The 20467-nt window shown below is 33.4% G+C and overlaps 1 protein-coding gene and 1 non-coding gene across 2 annotated transcripts in view; both read right to left on the bottom strand.

Moving 5' to 3' along the window:
* LOC144840155 (SWI/SNF-related matrix-associated actin-dependent regulator of chromatin subfamily A-like protein 1) overlaps positions 1 to 20467 on the bottom strand; it is a 219655-nt gene that overhangs the window by 144982 nt on the left and 54206 nt on the right. The window lies entirely within an intron of this gene.
* On the bottom strand, positions 3180 to 3251 carry Trnad-auc (transfer RNA aspartic acid (anticodon AUC)). The gene has a single exon. It is a non-coding gene; the product is annotated as a tRNA-Asp (tRNA).

Below are 20467 nucleotides of genomic sequence, written 5' to 3'. Positions count from 1 at the left end.
TTTGTATATATTCGTCGTTTGTAGTATTTGAAAACATGTGATAGGATAAGATAGTCTGTCTGGATGAAATAATTTCATTCAATCACTTTTGATTGGGCCACAATATATTCATGTTTAACAACATTTCCTGCCTTTTCTGTAGCATATTTTGTGTGAAGACTTTATGGAAATATCTATGACGTAATAACTTGTTTGTGACACCATCAAAAAGCAGTTAAAAATTCTTTTGGAGGAAGTGTAACATATTGTTTGACATTGATTCACAGGAAAATGTATATTAATTGTATTTCAAACGATTTAATTTATACGTTAAATAATTATGCCTTTTTAATTTTTATTGTTGCTATTTTTTTATTCCGTATCTTGTCTTATCTTTACTTTGCAAGTTTGCAATAAAGATTGTTTGTTTTGGCCATTTGTCGGTAAGTTCATTTGTACGGTACTATATAGGCCTAAAGACAATTCCTATTTACTTTTGTATTTGAAGACAATACATTTTGACTTGATTATACAGTATAACAAAGGCCGAACAAAGTAGACCTAAAAGAATGAATGAATTGCTATTTGTATCAAAATCGACTAAAATGTTTGATGAATCCAATTATAGATTTGCAGGAAATTGTCGTTCAGTGAGCTACTTTGTCTGATCCCAAGATATCTTTTAGAAGACTGAATCACAAGTTTCACAGGAGTAGGCAATATTTTATTTTATTGATTTCAGGCATTTAAAAGACATGACTTTGAATGTGCCGAGATATTTACCAACTTAACCTATTGTAGTAGTTTACTACTATTTATTTTGATTATTGGTAATTTGCTTTGTTTTAAACAGGAAAGGTTTTAAATGAATGTGAGTTTCCTGTGCGTTAAATAGGTTATGCCTACTTATAAGCTAAATAATTTTGGGATGTTTAATTTTGAAGAAAAAAAAACATACATCATAAAATAAATGTTATAGGCATACTACAAAGATGTCTAGGATTAATGTGTTCGAGGACTGTGGACAAGCAGATATTTCCTCCATGACTAGACCTTAATTTAACCATAATGTCACGGCAGAAAGTATTGGTCTGTAGTAATCTGTGACACATTTCCTTCTTATCTTTTCAATTTAGCTTAATTATACTTTTTAGATTAATTACTCATTTTTCTTTAACATTCTTTAAAACTGACGATAGACCGTTATAATAAAATCAATAATAATATAAAACATAAATACAGTGATTTCAATTCACAATCATCTGAAATCGTCTTATGATGATGATGATACCATTCTTGGTTAGTAAAAACTAAGAAGACAAGGAGACAGCAGATCATCATGGAGCTAAACTTGACTAACAATACGCCAAATCTTACCTTTACAACTTGCATGATTGATCAAGCTATTTGAATAACTGAACTACATAATCTTGTTTTTTTAAAACATTAATTTGTCATTGTCCGCCAAGTTGTGAATCATCTTGACGTGCGTTGATTCCGCCGTAGAGATGAAAATAAACTTCTGATGAAAAACTACATTGTGTTACTGCGCCCTCTTAAAATTGATGCGAAGAAAGGCCCTCTCAGATTCTGTATTTTGCCTGTACTTTAGAGGCCTCCAAGAACAGATCAAATAAAAAAATATGGTGACATTAAGGCCGAATACAAAATATAGTTTCACGTCCTTTCACCCCGTCCAAAAACTTTAAACGTAAATAGACAATACTACTGGTACTGTATTCGTTTATATTCTGTAAGAAAATTAGGTAAAATAAAACCATTCAATTTAGCATAAAAGTTGCAAGATCGTAATCGTTAGTTAAATGTTAGTTTTAGATATTTTACCATTACCACTTTATTTGTTCAGGGAAGTATTTACTCTTTCCTGGTCTGTTGAAATAACACGACAGGCCTAATAATAGCTAACAATTGTTTTAATTGGCCTAATTCTATTCACTTTGACCAAAAAGTGGATGTAAACAAAATTAACTGATAAATAAACCGTAATTTACCTTTCAGATTTCAGTCCTCCATTTTATATAGGCTCTAGTTATAACATAATCAAATAACAGTAGTAAAATGGAAAGAGAAAAAACACCAATGTTCGTATAATTGGCCACCCAATGATAACAGTAATATAAAATAAGTTATAAAACAAGAAACATCGTCATTATAATAGTGTTCACACTTTATAATTTATAAAAAAAAGGCTTATACATTGTGCTCTACATAGGCGAAACTAAAAAGCATGTTAACAGGATACGGGATAAAATATAGCATTGATATAACAAGTAGATGAATGGTTTGATAACATCAAAAGTAACTGATCTCACTTATTGCAATGTGTAAGAATTCTTGACGAAAATTGGTATATTTGTTATGTTTAAAGTTATATATATATATATTAGCATTGTCATTTTTTCAGAAATTTGCCCTTGGATTTATATATATATATATATATATAAATCAATGATGTTGCGTAGCACTGTGTAAATTATATATAAATCATACTGTAAATTATAGAAACAGTGCTCATATTCGGAACATGATCTCATAATCGCGTCGAGCATAGCTCATTGGCGAAAGTTCCGTATTTTTTAGTTGTATGAAAAAATGTCTCTGGCGGGATTCGAACTTTCGCCAATGAGCTATGCTCGACGCGATTATGAGATCATGTTCCGAATATGAGCACTGTTTCTATAATTTACAGTATGATTTATATATAATTTACACAGTGCTACGCAACATCATTGATTTACATATACACAATATTATTTAAAAAACCGTTGCGAATTAAAGTTGGAATTTATTCTGACTTGTTAATTGCCTCCACTGATTGTGAGGGCGTTTGTTGTATGAGAGAATGTATCTGGTGGGTGAAAATCTGTGATAATACCATACATGGCTCTGTGGTCTAGTGGTATGATACTCGCCCTGTAAGCGAGAGGTTGCAGGTTCGAATCCCGCCAGAGACATTTTTTCATACAACTAAAAAATACGGAACTTTCGCCAATGAGCTATGCTCGACGCGATTATGAGATCATGTTCCGAATATGAGCACTGTTTCTATAATTTACAGTATGATTTATATATATATATATATAAACAAATCAGGCAAAGAACATTAATTCTAAACCGCCCGGTGATATACTGAAATTTAATTAATTAATTTGAAACGCGACGATAAAGATGAGGAAATCTGCCCCAACCGAGACTCGAACTCGGACCGCCTGCTTGATATGCAGATGTCCTAACCATTAGACCACTGGGGCTTTCATGGTATTGTTCAAGCTCGATTGGATAGCGACTCTTTAACATTCTCGGCGTGGTACGGCGGAACAGCACTAGTCCTCAGTTGTACGCACGCGCAACAGAGATCAAATTGATACGCCCTCATCTTTCAGTATTTTTGTTCACGAGGCGGGATCTCCGAAGAGATACTTTTATATATATAAACACATTAGGCAATGAACATTAATTCGAAACCGCCCGGTGATATACTGAAATTTAATTAATTAATTATATATATATATAAACACATCAGGCAAAGAACATTAATTCTAAACCGCCCGGTGATATACTGTTATTACATAGCCTATGTAAATACGTGAACGTGATTGGTTGAAACTGCATCACATGACTACTGCTGCGATGATCGTAAATCGTATATATCCGAACGATGATATTGACTGAGTAATTTTCGCGTAATTATCGTGTCCCCTGTCATTAAACATATATATATATAACATTGTCGTGTGACAACGCTCGCGTTTGCCGATAGATAAACAAAAGTCATCCACTGCGTCTTGAACTCGCGACGAATTGTCACTCCATCACAAGACAACGCTTCATCCGCTGCGCCACGGAACTTGCTTGAAGAAATTAATCAACTAAACTATTTAAACTATGCATACATAGCGCCCTTGATATGCAGATGTCCTAATCATTAGACCACTGGGGATTTCATGGTATTGTTCAAACTCGATTGGATAGCGACTCTTTAACATTCTCGGCGTGGTACGGCGAAGCAGCACTAGTCCTCAGTTGTACGCACGCGCACCAAAGATCAAATTGATGCGCCCTCATCTTTCAGTATTTTTATTCACGAGGCTGAGAATTGAGAAGAAAAGATTCCAAATTATCTTCACCATGGGTACAGATCATGAAGATGTCGTCAATGTATCTAAACCAAACAAGTGGTTTATTAGTTTGGAGGGACAGAAAATTGGCCTCAAATTGTCCCATAAATAAATTTGCAAAAGATGGCGCCATTTTTGTGCCCATCGCTGTGCCATGAATTTGAAGGTAATGGTCATTTCCAAAAATAAAATTGTTGTTGGTTAAAATCAACATGACCAGGAAAAAAACCAGTAGGCGTTTTTCCTGGAATTTGTTTGTAATTTAAAATACAAGCGTCGGCTCCTTCTTCGTGAGGGATATTAGTATACAATGATGAAACATCTAATGTAGCCAGAACAGAATTATTAGGTCAATTTTGAATTTAGTTAATTTTGCGGATAAAGTCCGTGGAGTCCTGAATGTATGAAGGGAGATCCGTCACATATGGTCTAAGTAAATCATCCACATATTCAGAAATTTTCTCTGTAGCAGTGCCATTGCCCGAAATAATGGGTCTACCAGGATTGCCTGCTTTGTGGATTTTAGGTAGGAAATAAAATCTGCCTGGAACTGGATTGACCTGTGCCAAATGAGGTCCAATCTTAGGATCGATGAAGTGTTTTTTTAACATCACAGAAACAGATTTGGCCACCTTATCCGCAATTTCCGAGGTGGGATCCGTTGTAAGTTTACGATAATGAAGAGGATTGATTAGCTGTCCTCTTCATAAAATTTGATGTCCATAGCAACAGTGGCAGAACCTTTTTCAGCGGGTTTAATGATGATATCATTACGCTGACACAATTTGGCAATGGCCTGCCTCTCTTGTTTTGAGAGATTGTCACGTTTATCTGGACTCGGGACGTAGTTTTGTACATCCTCCTCAATAGCCTGAATAAATGTTTCTAAAGCTGGACAACGATTTTTAGGTGGATTCCAGAAACTTTTTGGTTTAAATTTGTTTGCGTTGCCTTCGTTTTGCGTGGTGCTGCTGTCTGAATCAGCAACATGTTCACGTAATCGTAATCTTTTGGAGAAAGACTCCATATCCAAAGATAGTTGTTGTGCGCCGACCTGCCTTGGTTTTGGGCAGAATTTAAGTCCTCGAGAAAGAAGTTGTTTCTCTCCTTCGGAAAGTCGACAATTAATTTCAACAACTGAATCAGAGGTGTTGCTCCGATTCTTGTTATAAGTCCGAACGAACCTTCTGCAGGGTTTTCTAAAAGCCCTAAAATCATCCGAAGGTAGAGTCACTTGTGTTGAAATGACCAAGTCTGCAGGCCAAATTTGTGATGTCCCCTTCGGGCCATTACCGTTGATTGCTTACGGCAATCATTGGCGATAATCCTGAGTTTGTACTTTTGAAACTCGGATGCAGGAAGTTCTCTTTTTAACTTCTTGGTTCTAGAGTGAATTTCAACGTCAAACTCAGTGAGGATTTTGCGGCAATTGCCAATTTGGATCTCATTGAGTTCACAAGCATTTTTGTAAAGGACAGCGTTCCAACGAGAACGCATGCCATCATCTGAAAATCGAATACCAGCCGAATGCTTAGAACGATGTACAAGAAAAGTATGTAAATGGTGACGATACCTGACACGTTCAATGATGAACTGTCAAACTATATACTATTAAATGTAATATATGAATATTTTAAGGAAGAAAGTTAATGGTAAATGTGTTATTTCGGCCTATGAAAATGTCATAATTTGTTTGATTGTCGAAATTATTTTTACAAAATTTAATATGCAATTAATGATGAATTAATCAACTTTTGTTCTCTTAATTTCATAATAAATCATACATATGATACACTTTAGGAAAATGAAATGCAAAATAGGTGTTCCCGAGCATTCTGACAATCTATATTAATTTTAAAATTTAGCATATTTTCGCAAAAATCTGCGCACTCATGGCAATTTTTTAAACGCCTAAAATTGCCTGAAACGTACTCTTATTTCATCAAAAATGAATTTTGAAAATTTTAAGCGCGCGTACGCATGCGTTACATGCGCTACGCACGTAATTGTATTGCCATATGATGATTTATGCCTTGAAATTTATGAGTACCAAATTTTATTTAATTGTGATTCATGCTGGTGAAGATATGATTACAAATGTGATTTCGTTAAATCGTGCGTAGACCGCGTAATTTTTTATTGCGCACCGTGAAAACATAACCACACCCTTTCCTGGCCATAGGGAATATACTGTAAAAAATTGACTTAGCTAGATGAAAGTGATATCAAGACAAAGCCATATACAAGTTAGTGTTTACCGACCGACCGACCGACCGACATAGTGAACTGTTCAAGTTCAAGTTCAAGTTAAAATTTATTATCAAATACAAAGTAAATGAAATTTGCCTTCCAAGGTTCAAATTGCAGTTAAAATAACAACAGTCAAAAATATACAATACTATACAATGGATAAGATAATATATAAGAAAATATGCTTATGTATAAAACATTATGAACAGTATAAATAATAAAACACTATATATAGAATAAAATATAAAACGTCTCAAGTTATCTTTTAAATTGCTTGTTGTATTGCTTGTTGTAACATTTCAAGGATAAAGACACGCGTTCGGCCTGGAAGGCAATGCATATGCTCACTGACTACAAAGAAAAACCGAAAAAATACGTAGGTGACTGTGACAAGAAGTTTGTGGACTCCTTAAACAAATTTTTCTGCAGATTTGATGATGGTCAATATGAAACAGACATGTTGGCTACCAGTGAGAAACTTAACAATCTTAAAGATAACGAATATAATAATAATAATAATAACAATATTGGTAATGATGATAATAATAATGTTGTTGTTAATGAAGACGAGGTTTTAAGAGAATTTGCACGTGTAAAAGTCAATAAGGCAACTGGACCAGATGGGATTTCAAACAGAATTTTAAAAGTGTGCAATATCCAACTATGTCCAATTTTTACTTATATTTTAAATATTATTTTTAGAAATGGTACTGTTCCTCGCATATGGAAAACTTCTATTATAAATCCATTGCCTAAAGTTAATAAACCTAGTGTAACAAAAGATTTTAGACCAATTGCAATTACTTCAAATATAATGAAATGCTTAGAAAGGTTGATTGTATCTAGACTTAAGGAAAATATTGGTAATGCAGATAAGAATCAATTTGCATACAAGAAAAATAGAGGGGTTGACGATGCTGTTAATTCTTATCTCCATGATACATATCATCACCTTGATTCAAAAAGAAATTATGTACGGTCTATATTTTTCGATTTCTCCAGTGCTTTTAATACTATTTTACCACATGTTTTAATTGATAGATTATTAAGTTTTAATGTCTCACCTCAGCTCGCCAAAGTTATATATAGTTTTTTGATTAATAGACCGCAGATGGTTAAGTGCAATGGTATCCTATCCAACAAAGAATCTATCAGTGTTGGAGCTCCTCAAGGATGTGTTATTTCTCCAATTTTGTTCTCTTTTTATTCAAGTAGTTTTAATATTTTAAGTAAAGATTGCAATATTGTAAAATACGCTGACGATACTGTAATTAGTGGTTTTCTTTGCGATAGTAAGCATAATGTAAATGAATTTGTTAATGAAGTTGGAAGATTTGTAAATTGGTGTGATGATATGAACTTAATACTTAATATTACTAAAACCAAAGAGATGATAATAGATTTTCGTAAAACCGCAGTTGAACATAATGTAATAACTATTAAAGAAACCAAGGTTGAAAGAGTAACCCAATACAAATACTTACTTAAGGTACTATAATTGACAACAAATTAAACTGGGAGTCAAACTCTCTCATGATTTCCAAGAAGGCATCTCAAAGGCTCTACTTTCTCAGAAAACTCAAGCAAATTAGAGTTGATAACACTATTTTAATTCTATTTTATCAAAGTATTATTCAAAGTATTTTATCTTTTAGCATTGGATGTTTTTATGGTAACTTTACTGAAAATGATAAGAAAAATATTGAGAGACCACGTAAAATTGCACAACGTATTATTAAAGCTGATCTAACGCCTTGTTCATTTATCTATGAAAAGAGTATTTTAAAAAAAGTAAACAATATTATGGAAGACCCCACTCATCCGTTACATTACTGTTATAACTTAAATAGATCAGGTATTAGGCTACGACCTCCAAGAGCAAATCTTTGCAGAACTAGAAAATCCTTCGTTGTAAATAGTAGGCCTATTCATATTTTTAATTCTAATGTAAGACGATAATGCAATTTTTAAATAGTTTTACATTTTTAACTTTTTATCTTGTATTTTTAATCTGTTATAATACTGCACGTTTTAAATTGTTTGCAATATTGTTGTTTTAATCTACCAAGCAAAGTGAATTTCCATTTTTATGGACAAATAAAATTTCTTGAATCTTGTATTGCCTGATTGCACACGGAAGAAATGATTTATATGACGCTCAGTCTTCTTAATTGAAGGAATCATCCTTCCGGATCTACTGAAATTTATAAAGTTAAAAAGAGGATGAGACTTGTCGTTAATTATACATTTTAGTTTTTTCTCCATAACCTTATCGCATATATCATGGATCATGGACGTTTGCACCTATTACCTTCTTAACCATTTTTATTATTCTCTGTAATTTATTTGAATTATTCTTAGATAAACTATTTAGCCATACAATACAGCAAAATGTTAATATGGACTGTATCATAGCCTGATGGAATAGAGACAGCGCATCTCTCTCATATATATTTCTGTATAATAAAAAAAATGAAAGCAAAAGAAGATGGCAACCTCCAAAAGGCAAGCCTGAGTGGGAGGAGCCATATATTAAAATGCGCAATAGGAATGCAATGTCCGCAATGTTGATTGACATTGTTTTCATGACAATAAAGCTTGGTAACGAAGCACCTTTACAAGAGTTATGCAATATACGTCAAAAGCAAGTAAAAACAACCAAAAAACAATGAAACATATTTTTTATGTACATGAATTGAAACAAAGTTGATTACAATTCAATATCTTAGTATAAGGTCTCTAGAGTACTTTTTCCCAATAGTTTGCCGAGTTTATCATTTGCATAGTTTATTAGGTGTATACAGCTTACCGTCAATAAACAGTTGACCGTTACGAAACACAGGTTTCCTTTTATCGGCGTATGCCCGGGCCATAATTTCGGATCGGATAGTTCGGGTTTCTCCTTGATGTCAGCATGGGGTAAATCTTCCGTTATAACAATTTTAGACGAATCATCCCTTAATCTTATTTTCCCTTCAATGAGCACTTGATTTCTCTTAGGCCGGTAGAGGAATTTTGCAATAATATGTCGGGATTTGGTCGCCTGACCTGTACGGTGACAGTTTTCAACAATAATAGAGTTTTCTTTTGGTTTCTCTATTATACCACCGAACCTATAAAAATTAGTAAAGTGTTTAGTAAAGTTCATTTTCCATATCCGCTATTTTGTTTAAAAAACCCTTTAATTCTTGTTAAAGTAGTTTATTTTACTTCTTCTTTAGCTTCATGAGCAGTTTCGTTAGAGAATTCAATTGATTGTTCAACATCTTTGAAAGAGTCTTTAAGTTGGTAAGACATCTATAAGCATTTTGGTTATCTAGCACCATGTCTAGCTTACTATTTACCTCGTCGGACAGTTTTAACTAGCTGTTCCGCTAAATTGTGAAGTGTCCAGTGGCGGGAACATTAAAAAATAGTCATCAGATTCAACTACAGTAGCCTGATTTTTTAAATCCCCGGTTTTAGCTGAATTTCACGTTATTTTATGAGTTTCTATTCTCATAAGGTTCAAATTTGGATAACAAAACGATCTGTTTACTAGCAGTAGTAAAACAAAAACCGACAACCTACCAGAGTATTTTAAGTGTATTTATTTAAGTCCAGTCATTTTAACTTTTTACTTGGAACTAATTGTAACAGAATTTTTTTACCGCAATGCATTTCATTGAGGTCCCCAGAACACCATACTAAAAGTCCTAAAAAATCCTTATAGGGGAAAAGTGTCTAATTTGCATAAATCCAAAATGGCCGCGAAAATTCAATAATTTGACATATTTTGATCTAAAAACGGCCTATTTGAATGTTTTAAAGTTCCGAATGAGGTATTGGCCCATGGGCTTTCATTTGGAAAAGGTTACAATTTTATTTATTACTGGTTAATTTGCATACTAATTAGCATATTTTTAAATGATCGCTGAATTCTTATGTTAATCCTATTATCTGCTGGTTTTCATGAATATATACTATTTTTGTTCATACCTTTTCAAGTAGAAAAGTATTGTATGACTTTTTGGTAGGTGTGGTACATTATGTCCTAATTACGTGAGTTATCAAAGTATCTGATTTGAGCAAGAGTAACAACCTTGCTGAAAGGGGATGTATCGTGGTGGCGCGGATGACTCGCATCTTTAGAAACACCATCTTATCAAGTAAATTAAAGTACAACACTTTGTGAAATTATGAATTTCTTGAATATAGTGGGAATTATCATCGTTCTTAAATAAGCCGAACATAGCAGAAATCATCCACAAATGTGCGTTGTTATTTTGCAATTAAAGTACATATAAATGAATGGAATTTATCACAAAGGTTTGAAGAACAAAAATCAACGACTAAGACGGCATTTCTACGCTAAATACTGGCTATATGCACAAGTACGCACGCATGGCCTGAAACGTGCATAAATTAATATAATTTTTTATTGCACGTAACACGCAAACACGTAAAACTTGCTCCATATTACGAAGTCAAGTTAAATGTATTTTGGTTCTGAATTTATGAACAATCATAGAATTTCGTAAACTCGCAACTCGTAACTTTGTGCTGTGCTGAAGTCATAAAACGAAGGTTGCTGCACATCACATAAATGTGTATATTCATTCAAAGTCACAAAATGTACTGTGTACAAGTTTTAGACAAACCTTCCAGACAAAAGTTGCAGAAAGAACGAATTCTAAAAAAAAAATCCCGACAATCAAAATGATTATCCGCTAAGTGAGGATAACCAATTATTGAATTCTGGTGGCCGTATTGAATTTATGATATTCAGAACCATTCTAAACATGCTTGTATCAAGAAGCCACAAAATATCTTTCTACTCGAAAAGGTATGGAAACATTAGTCTCATATAAACCAGAAAACAGCATGAGATAATAGGATCAATATACGCATTCAGCGGCCATTCAAAGTATGCTATAGCATTATTATGCAAAACAACAGTAATAAATCAAATTGTAACCCTTTTCAAATAAAAGCCCACGGGCCAATACCCCACTCTGCAACTTTAAAACATTCAAATAGGCCGTTTAGAAGTAAAAATATGAAAATTATTGAATTTTGGCGGCCATTTTGGATTTATGCAAATTAGACGTCTTTCCCCTATTCGGATTTGTTGGGACATTTAGTATAGTGTTCTGGGGACCTCAAAGAAATTCATCGCATTGAAAAAAAATCTGTTGCAATTAGTTCCAAGTTTGGCTAAATTTTAACGTTCTCAATCAGTCACGCATGACCGCATCCATGATAATTAGCCTATAACTTTATTATCGGTACTTTTAACTTAACCTAAATGTAGCAAATGAATACCGTAATAAACTGATAAACGATGTTCTCCTAAGTCTAAGTAGTTAATGTTCTTCCTTAAATACTTCACATGCGGATGCCTTTGAGTGACTACTTAGATGATGTTTCGCATCTAGTAATTTGAAAGCCTTCCAAAATTTGCAGAACCGCAATGCATGAAAAATGTTTTTGATAGGAAGATATTTTTAAAAATAAATTTCTATATATTTGGATACATGCATTAATCAAAGGAAAACACAGTGACCATTATTATGAAAAATCGGAAAGATTAATTTGCCACGCGGGGAAAGGAACGTGGTCCCGGTTGCTCTCAACCATTTCCAAACGCTTGGCAGGAACACGTCCGAGTCCGCCGTGAAAGCGACATGTCTTTTTTTAACCTCGTTGAGTAGCCTCAGAGGACGGACGAATTTGGCCGAGACAGAATTCAAATATTTGCCGTACGCCACCTTCCGTCAGATGGTCGAGACAGGTTTCGACTATGCAAGCGACGTTCTTCGGACACAACGATATCGATCTGTTGTACGACAGACACAAATACCTCAATATTCTCATCAGAAGTTCGAAGTACGGGTCGTCGGATCCGTAACGCCTTCCGTCGAAGTACCACTGAAACACTGGAGAGGGGTTGTCTCTTCTCACAAACACGCTCCAATCGTCCAGAGAGTGTAGAGTTCGGGAAAGCGTCGTGTAAATTTTCAATTCTAGTGAACCAGAGACGACCGGTCAGATAATGTCGTCCGCAATCATTATCGTTATCGTCGTCATCGTCGTTGTACAACTTGAAATTTATAGGGTCGACTGTCATTATCTTCGACCACCTGACCTGCACGGCAGGTTGAGGCAATCCCAAGTCCATAAGAAAGATTTTTGTGAAAAGTAACTAATAAACTAAACAAAAAAAACACATATATGTATATAAATTTCATTCCTTTTATTTCGAACAACCATCATTTTCTAAAATTTAGAAGATAAAGTATTTCCACATGCTGCTTTGCAATCTACCAGTCTCTCTATTTTGTCGATTTTTGTTTTTTTCATCCTCGTCTCCATCGTTGCCGATGTGTTCCTTTTTTTTTTAAAGAGTAGCATTTCCAGAACCCTTTTCACCGGCATTTCAAAATATATGTTTGTGCTCATTCTTGGGTTGTTTTCCTTTCCTTTCTTTTCTCCTTTTCTGTGAATTTGTAAATATTATTCTTTTCCGTCGGGTTCCTGTATTCTTTTCAAAGCGAGTACGGTACATGACGGTTTTTGCCGGTTTATTTCCGGTCGTTTGTATCCATTAAGGAGAATCTTCAGCTTCTTCGGCAACACTCCTCCTGTTGATTTCTTAATTCTTATATTATTTGCATGTAAGGTACGGGTTTTACCCGTCTCCTCGTAGTACATTGTATATATCAGCGTGCAGTTCTGTGGTACTTCGCAGTAATAAGTAGTTCTTATTTATGATTATCAATTCTATTATGAAATCTATGTTTACTTCATTGATGATAGAGTTTTATGTTTACATGATGAATAATGTATTTGTACTGTAGTTATTATCTAAGTTATGACGATATGATAGAACAAGGTATAATATGGTGCGGATGATTACACCGCAGGTAATTTGTAATTAGGACTAGCGCATTACTACTGCGCGTACAGTCAGAACGAATCAAGAAGTCAAAAGGTCAAACACCTCGTGTTTCTCCATGTTAAAGTTTTACCTGTATTGCCTATAAAATAAGAGGCAAGGCCAACGGTCACGCTAGTTACAGTATTGTGTGTTAAAGGATACCGTGTTGTGTTTGCAATAGGCAGAATAAAGGAACGTGTGAAGAAGGCGTATGTTACGCCATTTTACAAAGTGTATTTAAGCTTGGCATACCGGCATTTCTTGTCTTGTCAAGTTGGGGGTGTTTAGTTTTTATAAGTTTTGTGGTTTTATTGCGATACTAGTTCCTATTCGATCTGAATAAATTTGTCATTGAAGATTACATCGTCTCTTTGGCTATTATTCTTCCTGTACTTTACATGCAAAACAATATTTTTTTTCTTTGGGCTCTTCTTCATCCACGACCTTGACAGGTTCAGCAAAATGTCCAATGTCGTAGTTCGGAAATACCTTGATCGGTCGCCTTCTCTTTTGTTTTTAAAGCATTTTCTGTCCTCGGGAGAGTCTGACATTACATGGTTTTCACTTTGTGAAGTACCGCTTGCGTTTGCAACCGGACCTTTTGCAGCAGATCACATCGGTTTTACTCACTTATCTCCAGCAGTGTTCCATCGTTCAATGGCTCGCCAAAATTCAGCTCCTCTACAATGCACTTTCTGGACAGTTCTTTAAATGTGTAAAACTCTTAAACCATTGACTGGATTTAAATTAAACTTATTTACTAAATCAAATTTACATAATCTATATATCTAGGCCTATATAATAATTCTACTAAATTTTTCGCGTATTTTACGTATCTCCTCCAAAACCACTGAACGGTACGTGCTCACATTTGGCACACTGATGTTTATTGATGGGCACACGATAGGCTATGTCACTTTCCTGAATTTTAAGGATAACACTAACAAGGTCAACAGCCATAAGTCGCGTGCTAAAATGCATAGTGATACCAGACCGACCGACCGACCGACATAGTGAACTATAGAGTAAAAAAACGCAAAAATAGCAGTCATTTGACCAATTCGCGAGTTGTTACGTCATGTATCAACTACACAACCTTCTCCGTTGTGTACCGCAATGGCCTTATCTACATGTCGAGCCGCCACATGAAATGGTGTTTAGTCTGATCGCGTCGTTGAAGTTTTAATTAATTACACCTATCCTTGGAACAGAATTTATTTTGTAAATCACGGTTTGGCTCAGTGACTAAAATCCAATATTGCGCTTTTATAATACTCATATCCCATGCGAATTATTATTAAGGCAGACAAGACCGTGTGGAGCACAGGTTATTGCTAGACCACACTTATTACAAAAGTAGCAAATAGATAACAAATCTCCCAAACCAAAAAAAAATTCAAAATATTAAAACCATTGAAATAAAAAAAAATGTAAATGAAAAAAAAAACACACAAACAAAACGATTCCAAATGGTTTGATACATTGTTGAACATGAAAACAACTTAACAATTCGTGTTTCCGCAGAAATGTGTTTTTCATTCGATTTATTTTCACTTTTCTATTTTATCTATATGTATCAAATAATGAATACACCACGAAAAACACCCAAAATAATATAGTTTGGTATTTTATACTTTCGCTAGTTTTTGCGCGCATCATCTAAATAAAATTCACACAACACAATTTTTGCTTAGCGTCGTTTATTTTCGCAAAGTCTGAACAGTCAAAAGCAAAGTCTAAAGTTCCAAATCCAATATTGCTTTCATTTTTTAGCTTACATATATTTTAAAGTGAAGGGATAGTGTACAACAAAATCAATGGCCATAAAATAGTTCAGAATTTTATTCTTGATACAATTTGTTTTTATTTTGATAATTTGTCAAAGTACTTTGATCAGAGTGCGCTTTTATTATACATGCAAAGTATACAACCACAAACACATAGAAAAGACCGTGCAAAGCACGGGTTACTGCTAGTAAATCTTTGATATGGTTAATCCACTTCCATTTTATCTTATCTTACCTACATCCATTATAGATTTTTGCAACCTTTGGTCGTCCATATTTTTAATTCTGTTGAAATACTGTAGAACATCCTAAACTTATTTTGAATGGTGTAGAGTGTCTCCCATCCTAGGTCTAATAATGAAAATAAAGATGAAGAGGAAGATGAAGATGAATATGAAGATGAAGAAGATGATGATAATAATAAATTTATATAGCGCAAATAAATGATGTCTCTATGCGCTCGACAAAAAAGAGAAAGAGTGGAAAACAAAAGGAAGGGAAACAAAAAGACAAGCCAGAAGTGTTTTTTTACCCTCAGCACGCCTTGTGGCGATAATGCTTTTCAAAACAAAAATGTGGTCTTCACATCTCCTGCCTGTCCGAAAGCCTCTTTGGACTTCACCAAGGATGTCATTTTCTTCTAAATTCGATTAAAAAATGTTGGAACACATGAATTAAGTGTGATACCCTGATAGTTGTTGAGATCACGTCGATGTCCCTTTTTTTAAATATTGGGAAAATTATCCCTTCATTCCATTCTTTCGGAATAGTTTCAGTTTGTATAATTCTGATAAACAATTTTTTAAGTGATAATGTAATTAGATTACCTCCGTTTTTTTACATCTTGTATGTTATAGAGTTGAATACCTGGACTGGTTTTTTTTACATCATCAAATTAAATATTTACATTATCTAAAACATGATCAAAATGAATAATTATCATTACTGTTAGTATTATTATCATCGGAAGAGTGGAGAATATCGTTACTATTACTTATTAGTTGTATTAAATTTTGTGTAATTGTAAAAAAGTGTAATTTTACTACGATTTTTTCATATCGTTATGTTCTGAACTATATCTCGAGGTTTCTGGTATTAGGATAGAATCAACATTTCGTTTCTGCCTTTAAGTTCATTCCAAAATTCCTTAGATTGAGGCCCCTCCTTTATCCATAATTTTTGAGCAATTTGATATTTTCTTTTGCACAATTTTATGTTTAAAAAGGAATTTACCAAATTTCTGCTTCTCTTGGTATGTTTCCCATAGAGAATTACAATAATTGATATCAAAATCAATATTATGTTTATTCTTAGAATATAATCTATGTGCTCGACACGATTGTCTTCGTTGATTTATCGCATATTTTGTTTCTTTATCAAACCATATTTTCTTGTTTGATCTCGTTTTCATATAGCCTATTGTATTCTCTGCAACTAGCGTAACTTTGTTTTTCCCCTCTACCCAAGCATCGTTCCCAATCTTCAAATTTATAGTTATTTGAACTACTAAAATCACTCCAATCTTTAGGAATATTCCAATGTTTTGTGTTAGTTTTTGTCACCTTACTTGTTTTACAAATATTATTCTCTATTAGTGTGACTACAAGCATGTTATTTTTAATTTTTAATTCTTTTGTTACTTAATAGGTTTCTTCTGAAACCATGGCGTATTACTATTTATTTATTCATAGGAACCACCTTTATATCGGTGGCACACATTTATCAGTTAATGGTGCATCCAATTTACAGTCAAAATTACAAATAACATAAGCCACAAAGTTCTAAATACTAATATATAGGCCTAACATCAAAACAAAATGTAAACTAATTAATTAAATATATATGGAAATACATAATACTTAAACTGTACAATATATATAACTACAAAAAAATAAATAAAACAAAAACAGAACAACAAAAATACAGGATATCATTGAAAAATAATAATAATAGTAAAACTTACAAATCTACAGATACATACTCATAGAGACATCTGTATCTTGTTTTCTATTCATTAATCAATTAGTTACGTGTTGAGAGAGGTAATGCCGATAAAATTGTAGATTTAGTATCCCAATGCTTTCATTAAGTATTTGTTACAATAAAAAAAAAAAATTTCTCCTAATGTTTCATTTTCAGTGAATAAATCGTCTAGCATAAAGTGGTGTTTTAATTTTTGAGATCGACAATTAAAATTATCCCAATTCCATACTTAAATTATTCTCTATGAGGTTGTTCTTAAGATCCAAGTATACATCAATTCTAATAGAGTTTAATGGAGGACATTTAAATAAACGTGGTTTACTGTTTCTTTTTCCTTAGTGCTACACATCTTACATAATCCTGTGTTATGTTTTGACCAGGAATGTCTACGACCCTCAAGATCTAGAGAGTTTGATCTTGCTTTAAACTTTAAATTGATACATTTAAAATTAGTTTTACTCTAACAAATATTGATCAAGGTTTGAAGTTCCTTTATACACAGTATATTCTGTTAACGTTGTTTTGCACTGGGCTTTTGAAAACCACTCGTTATGATCAACTTGTTTATTATTTGTTCTAAATGGCTTTTCCAGTTAGTAAGTGGCTCTTAATTAAATTTATCTATGAAATTTGTTTTATTTAAAATATCTTTTACATTGGATAATCAATGCCATGTCATACTTTCTTAAACAGTTAAATTGCCTTGAAAAGTAATCGAGACCACCTACAATCTTCCATATTCTTTAATCTGTTAAAATATTGAACTCTAGAATCATTTTGTAGGGAAATAATACATCCCAAACATTTCTCGGGGCTTTTAGTATTATCCTAGCCGTTTGATATTGTTGGTTTTAAATTTTTTCTTGTGGGGTTTTCCCGTCACACAAACAGAACTAGCATAGTTTTAGGTAGTCCGATCATTTTCGAAATGTTAAAGCCTACTTGTTCAGAAATAATAGATTTGATGTAAGCAATTATACGGTTACCCTTCTTAATTACTTCATTTATATGATATACATCAGACAATTATCGAGATGTATGTACACCAAGGTATTTATAGGTCTCTGTTTCCAATATATAATTTTCACCTAGTCCATATTTTCTGTGTGAATTGATTCTTTGGCCTGTGATTAAAACATTTGATTTTTCATAATTAAACGAAAGTTTCCATTTTTTTGAGAATTTAGCCGCCGTTTCTAACAGTGAATTTAAATTTCGTTCATTCTCAGCAATTAAAACCATATCATCTGACCAAAAAAGGCTACCTATTTTAGTATTAAATATATTTATACACCCAAGTTCTTACATTTAATCATTTATACAGTTCGTTAATGAATATTGAAAACAATAATGGCGATAGAGTACATGCTTGCTTTACTCCTTCGTCAATACCAAAATAATCTGTAACAGTGTCTCCAAATGCTACTTTACATTGTACATTCAAATAAAGGTTATTAATTAATCTAGTATGCTGGCTTGGTTCTTTTGTACCCAAGTTAAAGTACCAGCACATTTGTCAGAGGTATTAAGCATAGTTAATTCTCTATTATTACAATCAATTAACCCCTGACCATTATAGATCTTCCCCTTTAATCGTGTTATCTACGGTACTTTACCATTAAAAAAATCCCCAATGGTAATGATTTTGGCATCTTCATTATTATCTTTAATTATAACAATTTTCGAAAGCAAAGCTGTATATAATTCATCGGTTAGGCATCTATCACATGGGAAGTAACAAACTGTGTGTTACCTCCAAATTGTACCTTTGTCCAACACATTTCTAAGTGATCTGATTGTGAATTTAAAAGATTATTTTCCAAAATTTTATTTTTATTACTTATAAGCAATCCAATTCCTCTTTGTGATTTTTTGGCACCTGTTTGTCTGTTTTTTCTAATCGAATAATAATTTGTAATATTTAGAAAAGTTTCAACCATTCCAAAGATATCGAATTTTTGTTGTTGGATTATATAACTTATTTCCTTATTTTCTTACTGTTATACCCTCTAATATTATGAAAAGCAATGTTGATTACATAACTATCATCATTATAATTATTGTTTCTTATTATTTACAGAGGTAACATGATTATGTTGCAGCATATTTGCGTTTGCATTATCAGTACAAGAGAAACAATCAGTACATTCATCAAACAGTAAACTAAAATTAAAAGAATGGTTAATAAACAGAAGAATTTGTAGTTTATATTTATACATATTATCATCCAAAGGCAAATTACTGAAAAAATGACAATGCTGTGGGTATCAGTAGCTGGATCTCAATGGAGATACAAAAAAAAGCGAAAAGCTAAATCAAAACGATAAAGTAAAGCAGCCAGAAAAGTTAGCAGATCTTTCGGGCAACACTAGCCCTTCATCAGTGCAAGTCATATTATCATCTATATATAGATTTACGTAAGGGCAAAATTCGGTAAATCTAGAATATTTACTCGATGGTATATAACGTTGGTTCGTACTTTCGGTACTAATTTTAACCACCTGATGTAACCCTGTTTACTAATTAAATTGAGTTAGATAATTACTTATTGACGATTAAAACGAATTTAGGTTCAACAATTTGCCCCAAATAGGGGTGTTTTCTGATCGTGGTACTGGGGCGGATCCAGACATTTTTGAGAGGGGGGGTCCGCCGATAAAAAGGGCACATCAGATATTGAGTATTTGAGCCACAGCCCCCCCATGGTGGGGGTTGTGGCGAAGCGAATTTTGTTACAGGACACACTTAGATGGCCGGAAATGGCACTCTCGCACGCAAAATCCATGATAAATGGCACCTTTCTAGTTCGCCGGAAATGACACTTATTAGCAGGGTATAACGATGCAAAATTAAAAGTTGTTATTTTTCAACCAATTTAAACATTATCTGTTGGTATTTTGTTTCAATATTCCAATAAAGAAAGAATTACGAAAATCTGACTTGTAGTTTTCGAAATATAGGGTCTAAAACATTGCCGAAAATGATCGTTTTTAGCCACGAACGTTGTAAACAAATTGCGCCATTTTTCGCTAAAATAATTACATATAATTACGTTTTATAGTAATTTCTTTTATATATCAACATTGGAAATATCAATAAAATATGTTATTAAATGTTTATAAAATATATAGAGTTGTTTATTTAACGGAATTCGTACAAATTCATTGCTCTAAATTTGTGTAGTACCGTTCAGTACAGAGAGATCACGTGACTTCTTGGTACACGCGAGAGAAAACATTCCGCTGTGGGTGATTCGCGTCCACCAATCAAATAGCCAGAATCCAAAATCATTCAACCGTGAGCTCTGCCGATCGCGGGAAAGCTCAGCTTTGATTGGCTTACGATGACATCATATCACAAAATGGTGGTTTTGTAGTTGAGCCTCACGTAATTTTCACAAATATTGTTTC

Source organism: Antedon bifida, chromosome 4, assembly GCF_963402885.1.
Source record: "Antedon bifida chromosome 4, ecAntBifi1.1, whole genome shotgun sequence".
In the NCBI taxonomy this organism is placed as follows: Eukaryota; Metazoa; Echinodermata; class Crinoidea; order Comatulida; family Antedonidae; genus Antedon; species Antedon bifida.
The sequence above is the reverse complement of the archived record's forward strand: the minus strand, read 5'-3'. Positions and strand labels throughout refer to the sequence as shown.